General features: G+C 43.9%; 4 pseudogenes; all 4 read right to left on the bottom strand.

Annotated features, from left to right (window-relative positions):
* Nucleotides 1–2,963: 2,963 nt before the first annotated feature.
* Nucleotides 2,964–3,082, bottom strand: LOC143931727 (5S ribosomal RNA; annotated as a pseudogene).
* Nucleotides 3,083–5,384: 2,302 nt separating this feature from the next.
* On the bottom strand, nt 5,385–5,503 carry LOC143931403 (5S ribosomal RNA; annotated as a pseudogene).
* An 11,882-nt stretch (nt 5,504–17,385) lies between these two features.
* LOC143932611 (5S ribosomal RNA) lies at nt 17,386–17,504 on the bottom strand (annotated as a pseudogene).
* A 743-nt stretch (nt 17,505–18,247) lies between these two features.
* LOC143931633 (5S ribosomal RNA) lies at nt 18,248–18,366 on the bottom strand (annotated as a pseudogene).
* Nucleotides 18,367–26,423: the final 8,057 nt, after the last annotated feature.

Here is a 26,423-nt window from a genome sequence, read left to right as displayed (position 1 = left end):
ACTGGGCTGAATATACGTTATCTATACGTTACCTGGGCGTTGACATCGCAGCGGATTTAGCGCAATTGTACCCGCTTAATTTTGTCCCTCTCCTGAATAGACTGAAATCTGATTTGGGAAACTGGCATGCTTTAACACTGACCTGGTTCGGGCGCTGTAATGCATTCAAAATGACGGCCCTCCCGCAGATCTTATACATGTTCCAGACATTACCGATCCGGTTACCCCCAATTTTTTTCAGACAACTGCAGGTGCTGCTCCGGGACTTTATTTGGGCGTGCAAACCGCCCAGAGCCCGTTTGCAATTGCTTGCCAGACCAAAGGACAAGGGGGGTCTGGGTCTCCCAGATCTCAGACAATACTACAGAGTGACTCTGCTAGCGAGAGTCGTTGATTGGCATTGTAATGGCCCACACAAGCAGTGGGTGGAGATGGAGATTGAGGATGGATCCATTCCCCTATTGACCTCCCCGTGGCTCCTGTCCTCCCTACCAAAAGACCTCAGAGGTCACCCCGTAGTGGGAGCTACGTTGGCTGTTGTGCGGAGGTTGTTCCGCTGCACACACATTGCTCCCCTGCCATCACCAATGACTCCGGTTATAGGTAATTCAGACTTCCCACCGGGATTTACCAGCAAGAAACCGCGACAGTTGACAGTGGTGGGGAAACAGCGTCTGGGAGAGGTGTGGCCCTCGGGAGGGCTCCCGACCACGCAAACTGTCGCCGAGCTTTCTGACCCTCTGCTTGACTTGTTTAGTGCTTATCAACTTCGTCACTTTCTTCTGGCCATACAAAGGGCCCCCTACACTCCTAGAGACCTGACACCCTATGAATCCATCTGTCACAAAAGGGAACCTGTGCGACACACCCTCTCCCTCCTGTACAACCTATTGAGTAGTCAGGAGGAGGAGTCGACCCCCACCATTTATCCACAAATGGGAGAGGGACTTAGGCATCACATTTACCCCACAACAGATAGGGAAGATCCTGACCTTAGTACATAAAGCTTCCATCGCAAACCAATATCAAGAATAAGGATACAAGATAGTCTCACGCTGGTATAGAGTCCCATACCTTCTGAATAAAATGAATAGATCGATCCCGGATGTTTGTTGGAGGTGCAATTCAGATACGGGGACCATGGGACACATTTTCTGGGCATGCCCGGCCTTGAGGAACATTTGGGTGGAGGTGACCGGGACAATAAAAAAACTCTCAGAAATGTAGATATCGCAGACAACCCAGCAGCGTGCCTTCTACACTTGACCAAACAGCCTGTTCGAAAATACAAAAAAACCCTCACGATGCAACTCCTGAACGCCGCCCGGGCCTGCATTCCCACACTGTGGAGGCAGCCTCAGCCCCCATCCAAGGTGCTGTGGTATTCCAAAGTCAATCATATTCTCCGGATGGAAGAATTGACCGCCACCCTTCACAACACTGAAGAGGCATTTAGTGTTACATGGAGGCCCTGGAGGTATTTTACTGGTAATTGAGACTACATTCGGGAGGTGAGCAGCGCCCCTGTCCCAGAAAAAGACTGAACATCTAACGTTTACCTACGTAGGCCATGTCTGCCCTGGGTGGCATTCCCCCCCCCCTCCCTTTTTGTCTTTATTTTTCCTTTTTTTCCCCGCCGCCATCCCCCCCCCCTCCTCTCTCTCCGTCTTTGCACTTTCTTCTTCCCCCGTCCTCCCTTTTGACTATGCCTTGTCTCCTTACTAGCCTTTGGGACCCAGAAGAACCCCAGGGTTCTGGACACGACCGGCTCATATTTTACTCTGGTTCACATAGGTCATGATAAGCTGGCTCGCGGTGGTCCCAGTTGTTCTCCATGATTACATTTGTCCGAACGGAGCTGCATTAGTTATACTTGTACTACATGTCGGAGGTGGGGTTTCTCTCTTTTCTGCATGAAACTCTAGGACTCCCCTCTGAGAACCCAGAGTTATTTGGCTGCCTATTTTTTGTTACCATGTAATTGTGACCCTGGGTCATGCTGTATAGTTGACTGTTATATTTATGTTGTTCTACTTATACTTAATAAAAGAATAAAACAAAAAATAAGTGAATGCCAACAACTTAAAAAAAAAGCCTATGGCATCGAGAAATCCCAGGCGGTCTCCCATCCAGGTACTAACCAGGTCCCAACCCTGCTTAGCCTCTGAGATCAAATGAGATTTGGCTCTTTCAGGCTGATGCAGCCATAGTAGATTTTTTCAGGCATGCTCAACCCTCTTGACAAACGCCAAGATGGTCACCTTGGGAAACAAACAAAAAAAACAAGTCAAGGCCAACAACATAGAAAGAAGCCTACCGCACCGAGTATTTCCAGGCGGTCTCCCATCCAGGTATTAACAAGGCACGACCCTTTCTAGCCTCTGAGATCAGCGGAGATTGGGCGCTTTCAGGGTGATGTGCCCATAGGCAATCTCTTTGGGCACTCTCATCCCTCTTGAAAAATGCCAAGATAGTCACCCTGGGAAACAAGCGAAAAAAAACAGGTCAACGCCAACAACATAAAAAGAAGAATACGGCACCTGGTATTCCAAGGCCGTCTCCCATTCAAGTACTAACTAGGCCCAACCCTTCTTAGCCTCTGAGATCAGAAGAGATAGGGTGCTTTCAGGGTGATGCGGCTGTAAGCGATCTCTTTAGGCACTCTCAACCCTCTTGACAAATGCCAAGATGATCACTTTGGGAAACAAGCGAAAAAAACAGGTCAACACCAACAACATAAAAATAAGCCTGTGGCATCTGGAAAACCCAGGCGGTCTCCCATCCAGGTACAAACCAGGCCCAACCCTGCTTAGCCTCTGAGACCAAACGAGATTGGGCGCTTTCAGGGTGTTGTGCTCCTAGGCAATTTCTTTGTGCACTCTCAACCCTCTTGACACATGCCAAGATGGTCACCTTGGGAAACAAGGGGAAAAAAACAGGTCAACGCCGACAACACAATGAGAAGCCTACGGCACCTGGTATTCCCAAGCTGTCTCCCATCCAGGTACTAACCAGGCCCATCGCTGCTTAGCCTCTGAGATCAGATGAGATTGGGCTCTTTCAGGGTGATTTGGCCTTAGGCACTCTCTTTGGGCACTCTGAAGCCTCTTGACAAAGGCCAAGATGGTCACCTTGGGAAACAAGCTAAAAAAAACAGGTCAAAGCCAACAACATAAAAATAAGCCAAGAAGAAAACATATGCGTATTGGTAGGGCAATGCTATTGTGACCGAAATTGCGGGGAGGTATTGGCTTCCCGGACCCTGCTCTATATTACACAGCGACGCACATGAAACCGGTGGTTGACTGGTGCCGGTGTTCTGCCATATACTGTCCGGCCATGATATAGTGTCTGCGCCGTACTGCGCATGCGCAGTACGGAGCAGACGAAGCTTCGGAAAATCTCTGAAGCTGAACGGCACCTGCGCGGTGAGTGGAGGTGGTAGCCCCACCATCCAAACGGACATAGGGTTGTGAATATTAGAGGGCCCCTCGCAGGCGAGCTTTGCTCGTCACGCTTCGGGCTCAGCCTCGCTGCGCTCGGCTCTTTTATATTCTTACTCTATGTCCACTTGGATAGTAGGGATAGAACCTGGACTCAGTGCGCAGGCGCCGTTCATGCTCGGCAATTTTCAGAATCTGTGTTGCTGTGTACTGCACATGCGCAGTACACAGCGGACACTATGCGATGGGGGACCATATGTGATAAGACACCGGCATGGGGAACTGAAGCTATGGGTCAAGCTAGAGCAGGAGATGGCGTGGGTTCCACTGGCTGGTCTGCCTTGGGCGGGGAGGCCATTGGAGCCCTGTGTGACTACTCACCCGTTAATTGGCCCCTCGCTCGCCGAGATGGATAGTTTTTTTCACCTTTCCCACCTGACTAACTTCCCTTCTCCTATGACCCCAATTATTGGACATCCTAGATTCCCTCCGGGCCTGTCTGACCAGGCCTTTACCAGGCAAGCCCCGAAAGGGCTTCTGAGAGCAGCCCTATTTCTTGGACCCACGGGCTTGATTCCCATGGGGACCATACTGCTAGAGCAAGTACCTGTTGCAATGGATAGCTGGAGAGCTAGACAGCTAATCCATTTCCTCGGATCACTACCTAACCATTCGTTCTTCTCTAGACAATTCCACCCCTTCGAGGAACTTTGCCTGGATGATGGCCCAATTCGTGGTTCCCTCTCTAGGTCCTACCAAATCCTGACAGACGCACAATCCTCCACGGATCCACCCTTCCTAGCTAAATGGAAAAGGGACTTACAAACTACATTCTCCAAACCACAGAAGGACAGAATACTCTTTTTCGCCCATAAGTCGTCACTCTGCAGTAAATATCAGGAGATCTCATATAAGCTGATCACACGCTGGTATCGTACACCGGTGGTGTTGGCCAAAATATTCCCAGGTCAATCTGACCGCTGCTGTCACTGTGAGCAACAGGCTGGCACCATTCTCCACATTTTTTGGGAATGCCCTAAATTACAAACATTCTGGCAGCCTGTCCTGAGACTCATCCACAAGTTCACAGACATTTCCTTAGCCAATGATCCCGCAGCAGTTCTTCTCAATCTAACTCCTATGTCGAGAAAGCGTTATCATAAGTCCTTACTTAAACATCTCCTCAATGCAGCTAGGGCCTGCATCCCAAGTCAGTGGAAAGAGCAATCTGCTCCAATGGTGACCCAGTGGTTCGCAAGGGTAAATGATATTGAACGAATGGAAGACCTGACTGCCACAATGAGGGATAAAACGGAGGAGCATGGGAACAGATGGTTCTACTGGACCCAGTTTCGCTTTTCGGAAGAATACCTCCGCGAGACATAGTAAGCTCATGGTGATCGTTGGAGATCGCTGTTCCAAACGTTGGACAGCTGATGAGCTGGTGAGCCGAGGGCGTCTCTTGCTCCCTGGGAGTGGTGGGGTCCCACCCTATCCACTCTACCCACGACACCCCCTTACCCCTTATTTTCCTTTTCTGCCATTTCCTTCCCCAATCTTCTCTTTCCCCTTCTCCCTCCTTTCAGTTCTACTATTTCCCTTCTTAACTCAAAAAAGGAAAAGAAAATGTATTTGTTCCGACCCCATTTGACTACTACACAATACTCTTCCCCTATCTATGGATATCTAAACTCTTCGAGGGTAGCAGGGCTAGTATCAATAATATTTTAAGTGGTAGAGGATCCCAACGAGATGGAGCTTTAATCTCATCTTCATATGACCGCAAAGCTGTACACGTGCTATTCTCCTCGAACTTCTTACCATTGGCTCTGATATCCATGCAATATGATCGTTTGTTTGTAACTATTTGTATCACACATTATGTGAAGTTGCCTTTGCATTGTATGTCGCATACTACTAAATAAAAAAAATAAAAAAAAAAGCCTATGGCACCTAGTATTCCCAGGCGGTCTCCCATCCAGGTACTAACCAGGCCCGACACTGTTTAGCATCCAAGATCAGACGAGATTGGGTGCTTTCAGGGTGATGGGGCCATAGGTGATCTCTTCGGGCACTCTCAACCCTCTTGACAAACGCCAAGATGGTCACCTTGGGAAACAAGTGAAAAAAAAAACAGGTCAATGTCAACAACATAAAAAGAAGAATACGGCACCTAGTATTCCAACGCCATCTCCCATCCAGGTACTAACTAGGCCCAACCCTTCTTAGCCTCAGAGAAGAGAAGAGATAGGGCTCTTTCAGGGTGATGCTGCTGTAAGCGATCTCTTTGGGCACTCTCAACCCTCTTGACAAATGCCAAGATGGTCACCTTGGGAAACAAGCAAAAAAAAAAAAACGAATCAACGCCAACAACATAAAAAGAAGCCTACAGGTACTAACCAGGCCCGACTCGTCTTAGCCTCCAAGATCAGACGAGATTGGGTGCTTTCAGAGTGATGTGGCCATAGGCAATCTCTTCAGGCACTCTCAACCCGCTTTACTCCACGCCGCCGGCAGCGGTACGAGTGAACGAGTGGTGCTCGGACTCTTTCCCCATAACTAATGGGACGAGGCAGGGGTGCCCTCTGTCTCCCCTCATTTTTATTCTGACACTGGAACCACTTATGTGTCACGTTCGGAATGACCCGAATATTACTGGCATATCCAAACCCTCGGCACACCACACCACAAAATTGCGGCGTACGCTGACGATCTAATTTTTTCCGTCTCCAATCCACACATTTTGCTTCCCAATATACTTGCATCTCTACAGCGATACGGCAGCCTATCAAACTATAAAATCAATTGCGCCAAGTCAGCTGTATTGAATATATCTGTCCCGGATGGTGAGGCCAAGAGGCTCCACTCCTCTTAATTTTGTCCCTCTCCTGGATAGACTGAAATCTGATTTGGGAAACTGGCATGCTTTAACACTGACCTGGTTCGGTAATGCATTCAAAATGACGGCCCTCCCGCGGATCTTATACATGTTCCAGACATTACCGATCTGGTTACCCCCAATTTTTTTCAGACAACTCAGGTGCTGCTCCGGGACTTTATTTGGGCGCGCAAACCGCCCAGAGCCCGTTTGCAATTGCTTGCCAGACCAAAGGACAAGGGGGGTCTGGGTCTCCCAGATCTCAGACAATACTACAGAGTGACTCTGCTAGCGAGAGTCGTTGATTGGCATTGTAATGGCCCACACAAGCAGTGGGTGGAGATGGAGATTGAGGATGGATCTATTCCCCTATTGACCTCCCCGTGGCTCCTGTCCTCCCTACCAAAAGACCTCAGAGGTCACCCCGTAGTAGGAGCTACGTTGGCTGTTGTGCGGAGGTTGTTCCGCTGCACACACATTGCTCCCCTGCCATCACCAATGACTCCGGTTATAGGTTATCCAGACTTCCCACCGGGATTTACCAGCAAGAAACTGCGACAGTTGACAGTGGTGGGGAAACAGCGTCTGGGAGAGGTGTGGCCCTCGGGAGGGCTCCCGACCACGCAAACTGTCGCCGAGCTTTCTGACCCTCCGCTTGACTTGTTTAGTGCTTATCAACTTCGTCACTTTCTTCTGGCCATACAAAGGGCCCCCTACACTCCTAGAGACCTGACACCCTATGAATCCATCTGTCACAAAAGGGAACCTGTGCGACACACCCTCTCCCTCCTGTACAACCTATTGAGTAGTCAGGAGGAGGAGTCGACCCCCACCATTTATCCACAAATGGGACAGGGACTTAGGCATCACATTTACCCCACAACAGATAGGGATGATCCTGACCTTAGTACATAAAGCTTCCATCGCAAACCAATATCAAGAATCAGGATACAAGATAGTCTCACGCTGGTATAGAGTCCCATACCTTCTGAATAAAATGGATAGATCGATCCCGGATGTTTGTTGGAGGTGAAATTCAGATACGGGGACCATGGGACACCTTTTCTGGGCATGCCCGGCCTTGAGGAACTTTTGGGTTCCCAGCAGCGTGCCTTCTACACTTGACCGAACAGCCTGTTCGAAAATACAAAAAAACCCTCACGATGCAACTCCTGAATGCTGCCCGGGCCTGCATTCCCACACTGTGGAGGCAGCCTCAGCCCCCATCCAAGGTGCTGTGGTATTCCAAAGTCAATCATATTCTCCGGATGGAAGAATTGACCGCCACCCTTCACAACACTGAAGAGGCATTTAGTGTTACATGGAGGCCCTGGAGGTATTTTACTGGTACTCGAGACTACGTTTGGGAGGTGAGCAGTGCCTCTGTCCCAGAAAATGACTGAACATCTAACGTTTACCTACGTAGGCCATGTCTGCCCTGGGTGGCATTCCCCCCCTCCCTTTTTGTCTTTATTTTTCTTTTTTTTCCCGCCGCCACCCCCCCAACTCCTCTCTCTCTGTCTTTGCACTCTCTTCTTCCCCCGTCCTCCCTTTTGACTATGCCTTGTCTCCTTACTAGCCTTCGGGACCCAGAAGAACCCCAGGGTTCTGGACATGACCGGCTCATATTTTACTCTGGTTCACGTAGGTCATGATAAGCTGGCTCGCTGTGGTCCCAGTTGTTCTCCATGATTACATTTGTCTGAACGGAGCTGCACTACTCCGTTACTCAGTAGTTCTGTACTACATGTCGGAGGTGGGGTTTCTCTCTTTTCTGCATGAAACCGTAGGACTCCCCTCTGAGAACCCAGAGTTATTTGGCTGCCTATGTTTTGTTACCATGTAATTGTGACCCTGGGTCATGCTGTATGGTTGACTGTTATATTTATGTTCTACTTAATAAAAGAATAATAAAATTAAAAAAAATAAGTCAATGCCAACAACTTAAAACTAAAGCCTATGGCATCGAGAAATCCCAGGCGGTCTCCCATCCAGGTTCTAACCAGGTCCCAACCCTGCTTAGCCTCTGAGATCAAATGCACGCTCAACCCTCTTGACAAACGCCAAGATGGTCACCTTGGGAAACAAACAAAAAAAACAAGTCAACAACATAAAAAGAAGCCTGCAGCATTTGGAAAACCCAGGCGGTCTCCCATCCAGGTACAAACCAGGCCCAAATTAAAACAAAAAAGTGTGGCGCTTAGGTGGCAACAAAGAGAAAAAGGGTCGAATGGAAGTATCGGGTAGTCGCTCACACCAACCCCATATGTAGTTCCATTCAGCCCTATAATAGATTGGACTATACCGGTACTTGGTAATAGAAAAACATCAGTAGAATTTAAAATCGATATAATATTTAATCAAAATATAAAACAAGACAATAATGAAATATCACTTGAAGAAGTACAATGATATGCACATCACAGTTGAGGTATTCCTGACGGGTTCTCCATAGGGAACATTCAACCGTAGAGGATGCACAATAATTTTCCTCGACTAGTTTCGCGGGAAAAGGCCCGCTTCTTCAGGAGGATATCTATACAAAAGTATCACAATCATTAAATAATACACACATGTAAAACTATAAGCAATACAATTATCATGATGTTATTGATTTTACATACACAAATTCCCCATATGCAAAAAAGGAGATCCGCTCACCCCACTTCAAGGAACAGGCTGCAGGCAAGGAGATCCACAAAGTCCCCCCACGGTGAACATGGGGGATTGGTAAGCGCCGGCTCTAGATAAATAATATTATAATCGTTTATCAATTAGGTAGAAGTATATCTTGGATTAAGGAAGGAAAGAAAGACAGGGAAGGGAAGGAGAGAAAGGGGGAGAAGAAAGGAAGGACCTCGTGATGGGTGAAACCGTGATTTTAGGGGAGGGGGGGGGGGGCAAGAGAAAGAAGGGGGGGGAAGGGGGGAGAGAGGGGGGGGGGAAAGAAGAGGGGAAGGGGGGAGGGGAAAGGGGAGGGAAGAAAAAAAGGGGGGGGGGAAAGGGGAAGGGAAAAGGAAAAGGGGGGGGGGGGGAAGGGGGGAAAAGGGGGGGGGAGAGGGAAGGAAGGGAGGGGAGAAGGAGTGAAGGTGGAATAGGTTGAAGTGGCTACATATAATTCCAAGGGTATAAGATCAAAAAGTGATTTGAACCATAATATCTCATATAAATATATGTGTAAAAATTCAAACGTGAGTAATCAAATGTATCCATGTGGATTAAGTAATGTGAAGAGAAAAATAGAGAGGAACCCTTCACCCAAGTAAGAATCCTTAATTCCAAAGGGGGTTAAAATAAAAGCGAGTCGGCTTACCAAAAAGCCAATCAAGAGATCGTGTAAAAACAAGACACCAAAATGGTTAAGCAGGCTTGCAAGGATATTGTACCATTCGCTGAGTATCAAATACCAGGTCCACTGTTAGATAGCTTAATGGCCATCAGTACAGCAAAAGGGATATAAAACATTTAAATATAAAGAAGGTAAGAGGACCGCAGGCATTACCAAGCCAATACGTCAAAGAAAGAATTTAAACAAATTCGTAAATGAGTAAATAGCATCATATATAGTGGTTACCTGTCAGCGGGGACAATATCCTAATGCAGCCCTGATGGAGTCCGTGCGCACCTGTCCATTCGGCGGTCAATTCGACCGTTAAATAGACTCCCCAACACACACGGCGTCTGGCGTCCGCCGGAAGTCGGCGCCGCCCGACGTCATGTGGCGCGCCTCTCCGCACCGCGCAGGCGTACTGATCAGTCGCTACTGCGCAGGTGCGTCCGTTCGGCGGTCTGATAGAACGCCCGAACGGATTACCTAGCAATCACTCTTCAATTAATCTTCAAGTGATATTTCATTATTGTCTTGTTTTATATTTTGATTAAATATTATATCGATTTTAAATTCTACTGATGTTTTTCTATTACCAAGTACCGGTATAGTCCAATCTATTATAGGGCTGAATGGAACTACATATGGGGTTGGTGTGAGCGACTACCCGATACTTCCATTCGACCCTTTTTCTCTTAAAAAAACTACAAATTCTGGATGATGGTACGTTATACAATATTTATAATGATTTAGACCAGAGGCGATACTCATAATATGTGATTTAGGATAGGGTGGATAACACACCCATTTACTCATTCACCTAATTGGGGAACTTAATTGGTGATTGATTGTTGGAGTGCCTCTAATATTTATCATATTGTAATGACAATTATTGTTATATATTTCGTCACCATAGAAAAATTTAGGGACTGTCTCTTTCCTTATCCTTCCCCCACCTTCCCGTCATGGATACCCTAAATACTGATTGGGGAGAATTTATGACAAATCTGAAAACTGCTTGCCTTAATGAACATAAAGTTGAGGATGATTTGAAAACCTATTTTTATAAGATTTATGGATTATTGAAACGTAAATCTCATCTACATTGGCATATTGAATACTTTAAGATGTACGTTACCGACTGTATTTGCCCTATAGGTTTGCGAAACCAAATTTTTCCAACCCTAAAAGACCCCTCACCGGATTTTAGGAAAAACTGGGAGAACATCCTGACTAATTGTAGTCTTGATCTCATGAAAACTTTGATTAATCAATATAGTTTGGATATGACTTTATTGGATAAAGAGATTGAACGACTGAATACTGATTATATGTACCTGAAGGACAACCCATCTTTTGATCCCAAATGGAAGGAATTAAGAGATCGGTTGGAAATTCTGAATAAATCTATTATTACAAAAAAACAGATCAAATTTAATAGAGATAAATCTGCCTTTACTGAAGGCTATGCATACCGTTGGTCAAACAGGAATTTGGGGAGAAAGCCTCCTCTTCGATATAATACCTTTAGTAATCCAACAATGGAGATAGAATCTGACTCCTCTTTGACATCAACTTACTCATTACCAAGTAATCCTAGACCTTCGGTCACCCCAACAGCAAATTCTACTCGTAAAAGATTACGTTATGGTGGTGGCACCCCACCTGTGAACCCTAAAAAAGATAAGAAGGGTTCCAAACCCCCTAAACCGGCACGTACACCTGCCACACAAATACCTATTGAGGTCACTCCCTCAATAGAGGGGGCTACGGGCCACTCCACACTTCATGGTACTATCCCAAAGGTCTTGAATTCAACATTAATGACTAATAAACACACAAAAATAAATGAGGACATGATTTTTTTAGATCTAAAAAAACAACAAGGGAATCTGGACTCCTATATTCTCAAACCAGCACCAGCACTACCACATATTCCCAACCCGACACTAACCGTAATATCTTAAATCTGACCCCCTATCGTTTGTCAGACGAACAGGTGTCAGTACTCCATTTGGGCCTAGGGTTTTGCCCATTGGATAGACTAAAAGTTAATGAAACCATAAAAGATTTATATTTGTTTGCACGGAATCTCACATTTAAGTTTTTATTTGACAAAGATCGCACCAATTTGAATCTAGAACGCGAACTTACAGAACGCACTAAACACTTTAGTATGGCGGAATTTCGGGCATTACGGGATCTTATGCTCCTCTACGATGAAGGAGCTATTGAAGACCCTATTTCACAAATTACACCCCCCCCCAACACAGCCTCATCCACCCACATAGAACATTTAGAGGTGGCTTCTAAGAAATTTAAATTACGTTCTTGTAGATTCCCTGACCTCATGATATGTCCTACCATCTGGAATTTTCTTCAAACTACAATAAGAGATCTGAAACGACAGCATTGGCATGATGTTACCCCTAATCTTGATGTTGGACAGATCCAAGCATTGAAAACTTTACAAAAACATCCAGATTTGATCATCAAACAGTCGGACAAAGGTGGGAATATTGTCGTCATGACACACCACCAGTACCAGACCATGTGTATGACTATCCTCAACAACTCTACCTGGTATTGTCCGATTGACCAATCAGTACCTAATTCATTTCATCAGGAACTCTGTTTTCTCTGCACTGAGGCATTTATGGCAGGCCTCATTGACAAAGATACATTAGATTTCCTGATCCCTAAATTTCCGATGGTTCCTACCTTCTACGCTCTTCCGAAGACGCACAAAAATTTACCATTACCCCCTGGTAGGCCAATTGTCTCGGGGATTGACTCATTGACAGACCATGCCAGTAAACTGGTAGACGCCTATCTAATGCCACATGTGCGAAGACTCCCCTCTTACATTAAGGACACGACGGATTTGTTGCAACAACTGGAGGGGATCCAGATCCCTCCGGATGCCCTGCTCGTGGCGATCGATATCGAGGCTCTTTACTCGAGTATCCCCCACGGGCAGGGCATCCGGACGGCTGGATCCTTTTTGTATGAGCAGGAGATCAATACATGGCCATTTAATGAATTTATTTTAGCATTGTTGGAATTTATACTAACAAAGAATTACTTTACCTTTAATGACCAATTATATTTGCAAACTCAAGGCGTTGCCATGGGGACCTCCTGTGCCCCAGCGTATGCAAATTTATTTTTGGGGGGTTGGGAGAGACAAATTCACTCTGATGATAAACTTGCTCCATTCCTGGAGGACGCTCTTCTATGGTATCGCTATTTAGATGATTTATTTATGGTATGGACTGGAACTAAGGAAAGATTCCTCCAGTTCATGCAAGAATTAGATAATAATGAATTCAATTTGAAATTTACGTTTACCTTCGATACAGAGCGGATTCCATTTTTGGATCTCTTTATCATAAAGCAGCCCGATGGCACTCTATATACGGATCTCTATCGCAAACCCACCGCAGGCAATACTCTATTGTTTGCCACCAGTGCCCACCCGGAACCCTTGGTGCGCAGCATCCCGTTTGCATAGTTTCTGCGATTACGCAGAAACTGCAGCCGAGACGTTGACTTTAAAGTCCAAGCTGATGCCTTACGTGACCGTTTATTAGCCAGGGGCTATGCTCCCACTAATTTGAGGAAAGCCTTTAATAAGGCCGTGTCTGACCCAAGAGACACATTATTACATAAACGACCTAAGACGACAAGTAATGAATCATTGAGATTCATCACAACATATTCTGCTCACCATAAAACTCTTCGGAATATCCTCACAAAAAACTGGCATTTACTCACGGAGCATCATGTTCTAGCTAAGTATATACGGCCTACTCCCGAATTAGTCTTTCGAAGAGCATGTTCCCTTCGGGATCGTTTAATGCATAGTCACTATACATCTACTAGTCCTATGCATAGACATTCTAGAGGTACATTTAAATGTAATAACTGCCCCCGTTGCCCATGGGTCCTGGAGGGTAACCAATTTACTCTACCTAATGGAGAAGTTTTTCTACCTCGTACGTTTTCTGATTGCAGTACGAAGGGTGTCATATACTTTATGACTTGTAAATGTGGAGCCTTTTATATTGGAAAGACTATTCGAGAGTTTAGACAGAGGATTGGTGACCACTTATATTATTCAGAAAGTGGGAAACTTACCACAATTGGTAGACATATTGGTTTTTACCATCGTTTTGATACCACAGTGATCCAATTCTTTGTCCTCGAAGTAGTCTTTCCAAATCCTAGGGGTGGAAACTGGGATCGAACGATCCTACAGAGGGAAACCCTGTGGATCGAACGACTCAATGCCACCCTACCACCAGGTCTCAATGAGACAATTTCTTACAAACCGTTTTTATAATAGGTGACGTTTAATATGCCACCAATAAAAAAAACCCCATATCCACTCCCCCCCCCCTTCTTCCCCCCCCCCTTCTTCCCCCCCCCCTCCTTTCCCCTCTCTTCCCCCCCCCCCCCTAAATTTCCTAGGTGATTCTCTGGTGTACGTTTCTGTTTCTTTTTTCTGGGGGACTATATCCCCTGGTTATAACATGTATATCTTTGTATACTAAAAATTATGTATAATATGTTATATGTTTTTTGGATACGTTTTTTGTTTCCCATGTTATAATTTTCCTATGTGTTGGGAGATGTGCTTTGACCCCTAGAATTGAGGGACAGTGCCTTATGGGTAGTATGGAGTGTCCTTGACTTTTTTCCCCCCGGTGGACATGTGTTTCCCCTGGTCTGGACGATTTATTCGCCCGACTTGCAAGGGTTAACCTTTGGATCAATGATCCATTGGGGTTGTTTCCCTTGCGCACTGGCGCAGTAACAGTCTAGTACTGCACCTGCGCAGTGTGGGGCAACAGACCACATGACGTTCGGACGCCGCCGGGACTTGGCGTACGTCCGACGTGGTGATTGCTAGGTAATCCGTTCGGGCGTTCTATCAGACCGCCGAACGGACGCACCTGCGCAGTAGCGACTGATCAGTACGCCTGCGCGGTGCGAAGAGGCGCGCCACATGACGTCGGGCGGCGCCGACTTCCGGCGGACGCCAGACGCCGTGTGTGTTGGGGAGTCTATTTAACGGTCGAATTGACCGCCGAATGGACAGGTGCGCACGGACTCCATCAGGGCTGCATTAGGATATTGTCCCCGCTGACAGGTAACCACTATATATGATGCTATTTACTCATTTACGAATTTGTTTAAATTCTTTCTTTGACGCATTGGCTTGGTAATGCCTGCGGTCCTCTTACCTTCTTTATATTTAAATGTTTTATATCCCTTTTGCAGTACTGATGGCCATTAAGCTATCTAACAGTGGACCTGGTATCTGATACTCAGCGAATGGTACAATATCCTTGCAAGCCTGCTTAACCATTTTGGTGTCTTGTTTTTACACGATCTCTTGATTGGCTTTTTGGTAAGCCGACTCGCTTTTATTTTAACCCCCTTTGGAATTAAGGATTCTTACTTGGGTGAAGGGTTCCTCTCTATTTTTCTCTTCACATTACTTAATCCACATGGATACATTTGATTACTCACGTTTGAATTTTTACACATATATTTATATGAGATATTATGGTTCAAATCACTTTTTGATCTTATACCCTTGGAATTATATGTAGCCACTTCAACCTATTCCACCTTCACTCCTTCTCCCCTCCCTTCCTTCCCTCTCCCCCCCCCCTTTTCCCCCCTCCCCCCCCCCCTTTTCCTTTTCCCTTCCCCTTTCCCCCCCCCCTTTTTTTCTTCCCTCCCCTTTCCCCTCCCCCCTTCCCCTCTTCTTTTCCCCCCCCTCTCTCCCCCCTTCCCCCCCCCTTCTTTCTCTTGCCCCCCCCCTCCCCTAAAATCACGGTTTCACCCATCACGAGGTCCTTCCTTTCTTCTCCCCCTTTCTCTCCTTCCCTTCCCTGTCTTTCTTTCCTTCCTTAATCCAAGATATACTTCTACCTAATTGATAAACGATTATAATATTATTTATCTAGAGCCGGCGCTTACCAATCCCCCATGTTCACCGTGGGGGGACTTTGTGGATCTCCTTGCCTGCAGCCTGTTCCTTGAAGTGGGGTGAGCGGATCTCCTTTTTTGCATATGGGGAATTTGTGTATGTAAAATCAATAACATCATGATAATTGTATTGCTTATAGTTTTACATGTGTGTATTATTTAATGATTGTGATACTTTTGTATAGATATCCTCCTAAAGAAGCGGGCCTTTTCCCGCGAAACTAGTCGAGGAAAATTATTGTGCATCCTCTACGGTTGAATGTTCCCTATGGAGAACCCGTCAGGAATACCTCAACTGTGATGTGCATATCATTGTACTTCTTCAAGTGATATTTCATTATTGTCTTGTTTTATATTTTGATTAAATATTATATCGATTTTAAATTCTACTGATGTTTTTCTATTACCAAGTACCGGTATAGTCCAATCTATTATAGGGCTGAATGGAACTACATATGGGGTTGGTGTGAGCGACTACCCGATACTTCCATTCGACCCTTTTTCTCTTAAAAAAACTACAAATTCTGGATGATGGTACGTTATACAATATTTATAATGATTTAGACCAGAGGCGATACTCATAATATGTGATATAGGTGGCAACAAACCACATGAACCAGTAAGGCACTAATTCAAGCAAAGAAAATTACATACACTTCAAAAAAAAGAAATTATGTGTAAATTCCGTTGTATATTAAGAGATTTTACTCCCAGGTGGAAGAGTGCATGAACCTCATGCACACAAAAGGTTAAGGTAAATAAAATTAATTTAACATATACAGTCCATCAAGTGAACGTCTAACAGTCCTTGAAATGTGTAATATCAATCACAATTCCAAACTTGAGGTGACGTGAAAAAAGGTGAAATTCAACTTCTGATGTGTAGAATACCACCACCACCGTGATAAAGAAGGGGAGAGGAGGCTTACCAAATGACGTGGACTCAGAGGAAGGCTTACACCTCTCGAGTCATATGGGCCTGTAGGTTAGCAAACCAGATAATCATACATCTAGTATGTAATCTCCCGCAAGTCTTCAGGTCATGAAATCATCCGTAGCGATGCTCCTATAGTGCTCATCCCACGAAAATAGGGGGCTCAGGTATCAAAGACCATGGAAGTAGAAAACTAGCATAGCGTGATACCGTTTTAACATCCAATTTATTAAAAAATAATAATAAAATTACACTCACATTTGGTTCAATCGTAATAACATAGTCAGAAAGTAGCGATGTCTGTAAGGGGGTCCACCCAAACCAGGCCCAGGCCCAGGGTCCTCTACAAACCAGGCCCAACCCTGCTTAGCCTCTGAGACCAAACGAGATTGGGCGCTTTCAGGGTGTTGTGCCCGTAGGCAATTTCTTTGTGCACTCTCAACCCTCTTGACAAATGCCAAGATGGTCACCTTGGGAAACAAGGGAAAAAAAACAGGCCAAAGCCAACAACATAAAAAGAATCCTACGGCATCCGGTATTCCCAGGAGATCTCCCAATCAAGACACTAACCAGGCCAGATCCTTCTATGTCACCTGGTCTTCCCAGGCAGTCTCCCATCCAGGTACTAACCAGGCCTGACGCTGCTAAGCCTCTGAAATCAGACGAGATCGGGTGCTTTCAGGGTGATGTGGCCGTAAGCGTTCTCTTCAAGACACGCCCAACCCTCTTGACAAACGCCAAGATGGTCGCCTTGAGAAACAAGCGAAATAAACAGTTCAAACCCAACAACAGAAAAAGAAGCCTATGGCACCTGGTATTCCCAGGCGGTCTCCCATCCAGGTACTAACCAGGCCCGACACTGTTTAGCCTCTGAGATCAGATGAGATTGGGCGCTTTCAGGGTGATGGGGCCGTAGGTGATCTCTTTGGGCACTCTCAACCCTCTTGTTAAACTCCAAGATGGTCACCTTGGTAAACAAGCGAAAATAAACAGGTAAACGCCAACAACATAAAAAGAAGCCTACAGCACCTGGTATTCACAGATGGTCTCCCATACAGGTATTAACCAGGCCGTACACTGCTAGGCCTCCGAGATCAGATGAGATTGTGCGCTTTCATTCAGGGTGATGTGGCCATAGGTGTTCTATTTAGACACTCTCAACCCTCTTGACAAATACCAAGATGGTTATCTTGGCAAACAAGTGAAAAAAAATAGGTCAACGCCAACAACATAGACCCTAGCGAGACCGCCAGGGTCTATGTTGTTGGCGTTGACCTATTTTTTTTATTGACCCATCTGACCCAGACCCTGCTTAGCCTCTGAGATCGGGCGCTTTCAGGGTGATGTGACCTCAGGCAAACGCTTTAGGACATACTCAAAACTCTTGACTGATGCTAAAATGGTCACCTTGGGAAACAAGCGAAAGAAAAACAGGTCAAAGCCAACAATATAAAAAGATTCCTACGGCACCTTTAATTAGGTACTATCCAGGCCGGACCCTGCTTAGCCTCTGAGATCAGATGAGATTGGGCGCATTCAGGGGGATGTGGCCGTAGGAGATTTCTTTGGGCTCTCTCAGCCCTCTTGACAAATGCCAAGATGATCACCTTGGGAAACAAGCGGAAAAAAAAAAACATGTCAACGCCAACAACATAAAAAGAATCCTACGGCACCTGGTATTCCCAGTTGGTCTCCCATCCAGTTACTAATCAGGCCCGACAATGCTTAGCCTCTGAGATCAGACAAGATCAGGCACTTTCAAGGTGATGGGGCCATAGGCGATCTCTTCAGGCACTCTCAACAATCTTGACAAATGCCAACATGGTCATCTTGGGAAACAAGCGAAAAAAACCAAGTCATTGCCAACATTGGAGGCTAAGCAGGGTTGGGCAATCAGTTTCCTTGCCTGAAATAGGCATCTCAGAACTGCCATCTGGCTACTTCCCGGGTTTCCAACTCCTTCAACTAATCCCAGGAGACAATACCTCGCCTCCATCCTGGTGGAGGTTCCAAACACCCGATCAATGGTTCCTGTCACCTCTGTCCAGTAGCCGATCAACTTCGGGCATCTCCAAAACATGTGCATCATGTCTCCCCCCATGTTCCCGCACTGGGGGCAACTTGCGTCCGGCCGTTCAGCCAAACTGAAAAAGTTTACGAGGAGCATAATAGGTTCTATATAATAAGAACAGATGTGACATCCTCTGTGAGGTGAGCCACAATTCACCACAGGCAGGATTCCTGTGGCCAATTATAGCTCAGGGGGGTTAGTACACACCCCACACTATATAAGGCCGCCAGCGCGGCAGCCTTGTATAGTGTGTTGCGGTGGTCAGGGAAAGAGGACGATAGGCAGGGACAGTGTCTTTACTGCTTGGGAACCTAGCACTGTTACAGTGGGTGTTATGTGCCTCCTGCACAGTACACACCTGAAGCTACCCTTTATTACTGCTGTTCAATTTCTGCAATACATGCATCTGCAGTGCAGAAGTTAGAGTGGGTGTTGTGTGCCTCCTGCACGGTATACACCTTATTGCTGGTGTTCTGTTTCTGTAATACAGGAACCTAGCACTGTTACAGTGCTAGGGTGTACAGAGAAGCTGGTATATATAGAAGACTACAGCATACAGAAGAAAGGCTAGTAAATACAGAATACAGACTCGTGTATGTAGATAGGCTTGAGTATACAGAGATGCTAGAGTAAACAGTGAGGCTGGGGTACACAGAGAGGCTAGTTTAAAGAGAAGCTAGTATATACAAAGAGGGTTAGTGTATATAGAGAGGTTAGTGTATAGAGAGAGTCGAGTGTATACAGAAAGGACAGTGCATATAGAAAAGCTAGTGTATACAGAAGACAGGCTTGGGTAAACATCAAAGCTGACATTCTATACAGAAGACTGGGTAGTGTATACAGAGAGTCTAGTGGGTACAGAAGAAAGGCTGGTGTATTCTAGCTAGTTTTTACAGTCTAGTGTATACAGAAGACAGGCTGTGGTATACAGAGAGTTTAGTGTATTCAGAGAGTCTAGTGTATACAGTCGGCGATTGTATACATAAGACTGGCTAGTTTGCACAGTGTTTACAGAGATGCAAGGGTGTACAGAGAACCTGGTATATATAGAAGACTACAGCATACAGAAGAAAGGCTAGTGAATACAGAATACAGACTCGTGTATGTAGATAGGCTTGAGTATACAGAGATGCTAGAGTAAACAGTGAGGCTAGGGTACACAGAGAGGCTAGTTTAAAGAGAAGCTAGTATATACAAAGATGTTAGTGTATATAGAGAGTTTAGTGTATAGAGAGAGTCGAGTGTATACAGATAGGACAGAGCATATAGAGAGACTAGTGTATACAGAAGACAGGCTTGGGTATACATCCAAGCTGACAGTGTATACAGAAGACTGGGTAGTGTATACAGAGATTCTAGTGGGTACAGAAGACAGGCTGGTGTATTCTAGCTAGTTTTTACATTCTAGTGTATACAGAAGACAGGCTGTGGTATATAGAGGGTTTAGTGTATTACAGAGATGCAAGGGTGTACAGAGAAGCTAGTATATACAGAAGACTACAGAATACAGAAGAAAGGCTAGTGAATACAAAATAAAGGCTGGCTTCTACGGAGTGGCTAGTGTATGCAGAACACTATCTAGGGTATATAGAGAGGCTAGATTATACAGAGAGGCTAGTGTATAGAGTGAAGCTATTGTATATAGAAGCCTGGTTAGTGTATACAGAGAAGCTAGTGTGTACAATAAAGAGAGACAAGTTTTTACAGAAGACAGTTTGGGGTATACAGAGATGCTAGTTTATACAGAGAGACTAATGTATACAGAAGACAGGCTAGGGCATACAGAAGACAGAAGACGGGCTAGTGTATTCAGAACATAGGCTAGTGTATATCGAAGACAGGCTATTGTAAACATGCTGGTGTATATAGAGAGGCTATAGAGAGGCTAGTGAATTTAGAGGGTAGGCAAAGTGATAACAGAAGACAATCTGGGCTATACAGAGACATTTCATCATTTCATCTAGCGCACATCTCTAATGGAGTTTGTCTCATTGCCATGTTATGCCTTTTCATTCTTATGCTAAAAATAGATTATACTCAGTACACGATTTTAATCATCCACATCAAGCATGCAATAAAACTATCATACATAAAAATAAACCATGTACTCTTTTGCTCTATTTTGAATATTTGTAATTCTCCACATCAACTGTCACATTGAGTATGTGACAGTCCTGACACACCATCCTGACTTATTTTTCTTTATTTCTTATTAGAAATAGAGAGTACTATCTCAAAATCCGGTTAAATCTATTCACTTCGATTTCTACCGCTAATTGTACCGTAATGCAAAATGTTCACAAAACCATCTATTTGCTACCAGAGATGCTGCACATACTAAGAGTAATGTAACTATCGCTCGCTAACGATGTAAACAGTTTTATTGCTTTTCTGACATTAACCGAGTATCTCTGACATTAACTGAGTATCTCTCTGCACTATGATCTTAATAATAATAATAATAGGATTGTGTAATGCAAAGATCAACTAGTCTAATATAAGCTTTCTCATTGGTACCGGCATATCCTTTAAATTTAGACTAACGCAACTATTCTCGGCCATTTTCAAGCTAAGCTTTCAATCTCTTACCTTTGAACAGCGATACTTCCTCCCTACAATATTAAGCCTAATGTCCTATTGGTCGTCTATATTATACAACTCTCTGAAAAGCCTATATGTAGAGAATAAAACTAGTCTTACATCTTAATAAAACAGTTTTATTGCTCAACCAGTATCAGCTGGTTAGTGTAGTTAGTGTACAAATAAACGTTTCCACTGTACTATCTCTAAATCATTGTAAACCTAACCATAGTTATAATGTCTACAGCTAATTTTACGTTAAAGCAAAATTCACACAAAACCATCTTTTTAAAACCTTTACACATTAAGAGTAATGCAACCATCGCTCGCTACCTCTATGCAATAGGATTCTCTTTCCAGTGGAAACGGAAAACAGTCAGTGTAAGCCGTCTTCGTGCGTAACAAAATTAATGGAACGATTTACACGTTGGAATTTGCAAGCTACGTCAATTTACTCTTAAATAATGTACCTTTGCAACTATCCCTTGACTTTGCAACTATCCCTTGATCCCTTTTGTGTAATCACTATATCTCGACCTATATATACTGCCTCAATATTTTCCTAATTTGTTTTGCTATACTTATTATTATTATTTTATAGAGATTACTATCTCTAAATCATTGCAATAAGTTATAATTGTCTACAGCTAATTTTACGTTAAAGCAAAAGTCACACAAAACCATCTTTTTAAAACCTTTTACACACTGCACATTAAGAGTAAACCAACCATCTCTCGCTACCTCTATGCAATAGGATTCTCTTTCTGACTCTATTTTGTGTATTACTTCTTCTCTACATTAACTGTCACACTGATAACCATTTGTAACATATAACACTTGCAACACATTTTTTAACAGCAGCAAAATGTGAGAAAAGCATTGGGCCGGTTTACTTGATTGAGAAGTGGTTGCAGTAGCAAAGCATAGCAATACAGTTTGATTACATTAATAACACATAATGCAACTATTTTACATTCACCTCATGCATACATCCTAATGTAAGCTGTCTATCACTATTAATGTTCATGGTTACTGATACATTATGCCGATAACCAGTGGAAACGGAAAACAGTCAGTGTAAGCCGTCTTCGTGCGTAACAAAATTAATGGAACGATTTACACGTTGGAATTTTCAAGCTAAGTCAATTTACTCTTAAATACCCTTTAGCTGCTTAGCTCACACTTTGCTGTATGTAGCCGCGTTTACATGTAAGTAACCAGTGGGGATTGACATTTCATGTAATGCAATTTGTCTCTTTGCCATGTCATACTTTGCCATTTATTATACTTTCTCATCCGATAGAAACCTAGTCGTTGCTGATATTTCATGATTACAGCAATCATCTCATCTAATTGCTATTCCGACATTCTGCCTTGGTATTACTTTGCAACGCTCTATTCAACAATGTAAAGGTAAGCTAGATATTTTGTGTATTTCCACTTAAACTCGACCTGTATATACTGTCTCAATATGATCCTTTCTAATTTTGCTAAATTCGATTATGGAGTTTGCTATGTCTAAATCCAGGTTACCTTCTCACCTTTATTACGTATACTGCTAATTTTAGGATAATACAAAACCATCTTATTGCTTTTTTACACGCTGCACATGTTAAGAGTAATACAATGCTACCGATGTGAACAGTTTATTTGCTCTTCTCACATTTAGCTGGTATCTCTCTGCTATAGGAAACTGAATTTGTACCACAACGATCACTCAACTAATATCAGTCCACTCAGTGCTACCGGGATAACTTTTACATTTAGAGTAATGAAATGATTTCTCAGTAATTTTGAAGCTACTGCAAACAACGCTTCCGATCTCTTTTCAACTGCAATACTTAATCTCTGCAATATTAAGTAATATTTAGCTGCTTAGCTCACACTTTGCTGTACGTAGCCGTGTTAACTGTATTAATGGTAACCTGTAAGTAACCAATGGGGATTGACATTTCATCTCTAATTCACATTCACATTTCCAAAGCAGTTTGTCTCTTTGCCATGTCATACTTTGCTCTGCTATAGGAAACTGAATTTGTACTACAACGATCACTCATCTAATATCAGTCCACTCAGTGCTACCGGGATAACTTTTACATTTAGAGTAATGAAATTATTTATTATAATGTCTCAATATTAATTTTAGAGTTATTTTGCTATATTTATTATTAGAATAAACAGATTACTATCTCTAAATCCTGGTAAACCAGCTCCCACTTAACCATCTTATTTCTACCTTACACGCAGCACATATTAACATTTAGCCGGTATCTCTCTGCAATAGTAAACGAAATAGTAAACGAAATGTGTAGATCACTCATCTAATATCGTCTTTTCAGTGCTACCGGAACAACTTTTAAATTTAGAGTAAGGCAACGATTTCTCAGTTTTATGAAGCTACTGCAACTAACGCTTTGGATCTCTTTCCTGATAAATTACGCTCTGCAATATTAAGCCATGTAAATTGTCCTATTGGTCTGCTAACAATGCTATGTATAATAATACAAATCTTTCAAAAGCAATATCGTCTCACTGCAATACTTACACTCTGCATAATAAATAGGAATAATGCGAATAATGCTAATAATAAAGTCGTCTAAAACTCGGCTATAAGTAGAGAATAAAACTATCTTACATCAAAATAAACCATGTACTGCCAAACCAATAACGGTCAATGACTTAACAAAATAAACTTAGCACTCTTTTGCTCTATTTTGTATATTTGTAGTTCTCCACATTAACTGTCACATTGATTTCACCACTGACAACACACCACTTTTTAACAGCACCAAAATATGAAAAAAACACTTTACATGTTTCAGAAGTAGTTGCATTAGCAAAAAATAAAGTCCTGTCTTCTTTACACGCTAGCTTTTCGTTATACATTAATCTCTCTGTGTACACCAGCCTCTCTGTCTTCTGTATACACGTGCCCGTAATCTATATACACTAGCCTGCCTTCTTTTTACAATAGTCTCGGTGTCCCAGCCTCTCTGCATACACTAGCCTCACTGAATTCCCCAGACTGTCTTCTGTATACACAAGCCTATCTGTAAAAAAAAAATAGCCGGTCTTCTGCATACTCCAGCCTCTCTGTGTAACACAGTCTCTCTCTGGATTCCCTAGCCTCCATCTCTGCATACCCAGGACCTTCCTCTGTATAATCTAGCCTATCTGTATACACAAATATACAAATTAGCCTCTCTGTAGCCGGTCTTCTGTATACACGAGCCTCACTGTCTACTCTTGGTTGTCTTTTGTATAGCATCTCTTTATACATTAGCTCTCTGTATAGCCAAGCCTCTCTGTATACACTAGTCCACCGGTATACACTAGCAAGTCTGCATACACTAGCCTCTCTTTGTAACCCAACTTCTCTCTCTGTATACCTTAGCCTCCATCTCTGCATACCCAGGACGTTCTTCTCTATAATCTAGCCTATGTGTATACACTAGCCGGTCTTCTGTAGACATTAGCCTCCCTGTATAAACTAGCTGGTCTACTGTATACAGTAGTCCGTCTGTATACACTAGCAAGCTTGCATACACTAGCCTCTCTGTGTAACCCAGCCTCCATCTCTGCATACCCAGGACGTTCTTCTCTATAATCTAGCCTATTTGTATACACTAGCCTGTCTTTTGTACACATTAGCCTCTGTGTATAAACTAGCCGGTCCTCTGTATATACTATTCCATCTGTATACACTAGCAAGTATGCGTACTCTAGCCTCTCTCTCTGTATACCTTAGCCTCCATCTCTGCATACCCAGGACCTTCTTCTGTATAATCTAGCCTATCTGTATACACTAGCCTGTCTTTTGTACACATTTGCCTCTCTGTATAAACTAACCGGTCTTCTGTATATACTAGTCCGCCTGTATACACTAGCAAGTATGCATACTCTAGCCTCTCTCTCTGTATACCCTAGCCTCCATCTCTGCATACCCAGGACGTTCTTCTGTATAATCTAGCCTATCTGTATACACTAGCCTGTCTTTTGTACACATTAGCCTCTCTGTATAAACTAGCCGGTCCTCTGTATACACTAGTCCGTCTGTATACACTATCAAGTCTGTGTAACCAAGCCTCTCTCTCTGCATACCCTAGCCTCCATCTCTTGCATAAACCAGGACCTTCTTCTGTAAAATCTAGCCTATCTGTATACACTAGACTGTCTTTTGTACACATTAGCCTCTCTGTGTAAACTAGCCGGTCTACTGTATACACTAGTCCATCTGTATACACTAGCAAGTCTGCATACTCCTGCCTCTCTGTGTAACCCAGCCTCTCACTCTCTCTCTGTATACCCTAGCCTCCATCTCTGCATACCCAGGACGGTCTTCTGTATAATCTAGCCTATCTATATACACTAGCCGGTGTTTTGTACACTTTAGCCTCTCTGTATAAACTAGCCGGTCTTCTGCATACACAAGTCTCTCTGTATACCCTTGGATGTCTTTTGTATACACTAGCTGCTCTTTATACATTAGCTCTCTGTATACCCAAGCCTCTCTGTATACACTAGTCCGTCTGTATACACTAGAAAGTCTGCATACACCATCCTCTCTGTGTAACCCAGCCTCTCTCTCTGCATACCCAAGATGTTCTTCTCTATAATCTAGCCTATTTGTATACACTAGCCTGTCTTTTGCACACATTAGCCTCCCTATATAAACTAGCCGGTCTTCTGTATACACTAGCCCGTCTGTATACACTAGCAAGTATGCATACTCTAGCCTCTCTCTCTGTATACCCTAGCCTCCATCTCTGCATACCCAGGACGTTCTTCTGTATAATCTAGCCTATCTGTATACACTAGTGTATACAGACAGACTAGTGTATACAGAGGACCGGCTAATGTGTACAAAAGACAGGCTACTGTATACACATAGGCTAGATTATACAGAAGAACGTCCTGGGTATGCAGAGCGCTCAGCTTCAAGGGATGGCCAATGTGAGTAATATGAGGGAAACTCCTCACCCCCGCCCCCACCTACCAGATCTGACTTTCATCCCCTTGCCCTCTCTGCCCCGGTCATCTGGTGGCAGTTTTATGCACTTCCTGGCCCCCACCCATTCATAATCCTTACCGACCTTTCCTTCCGCTGCTCACAGGAACACACTGGATGACTTGTCTAATTAACCAACTTGTACAAGACACTGCTATCCTCCTGTCTAACACCGGTC

This window comes from Lithobates pipiens, unplaced genomic scaffold (assembly GCF_037356315.1).
Source record: "Lithobates pipiens isolate NorthernLeopardFrog02 unplaced genomic scaffold, aLitPip1_a1.2 Scaffold_25, whole genome shotgun sequence".
Taxonomy (NCBI): Eukaryota; Metazoa; Chordata; class Amphibia; order Anura; family Ranidae; genus Lithobates; species Lithobates pipiens.
This window is presented reverse-complemented; position numbering and strand designations above follow the sequence as displayed.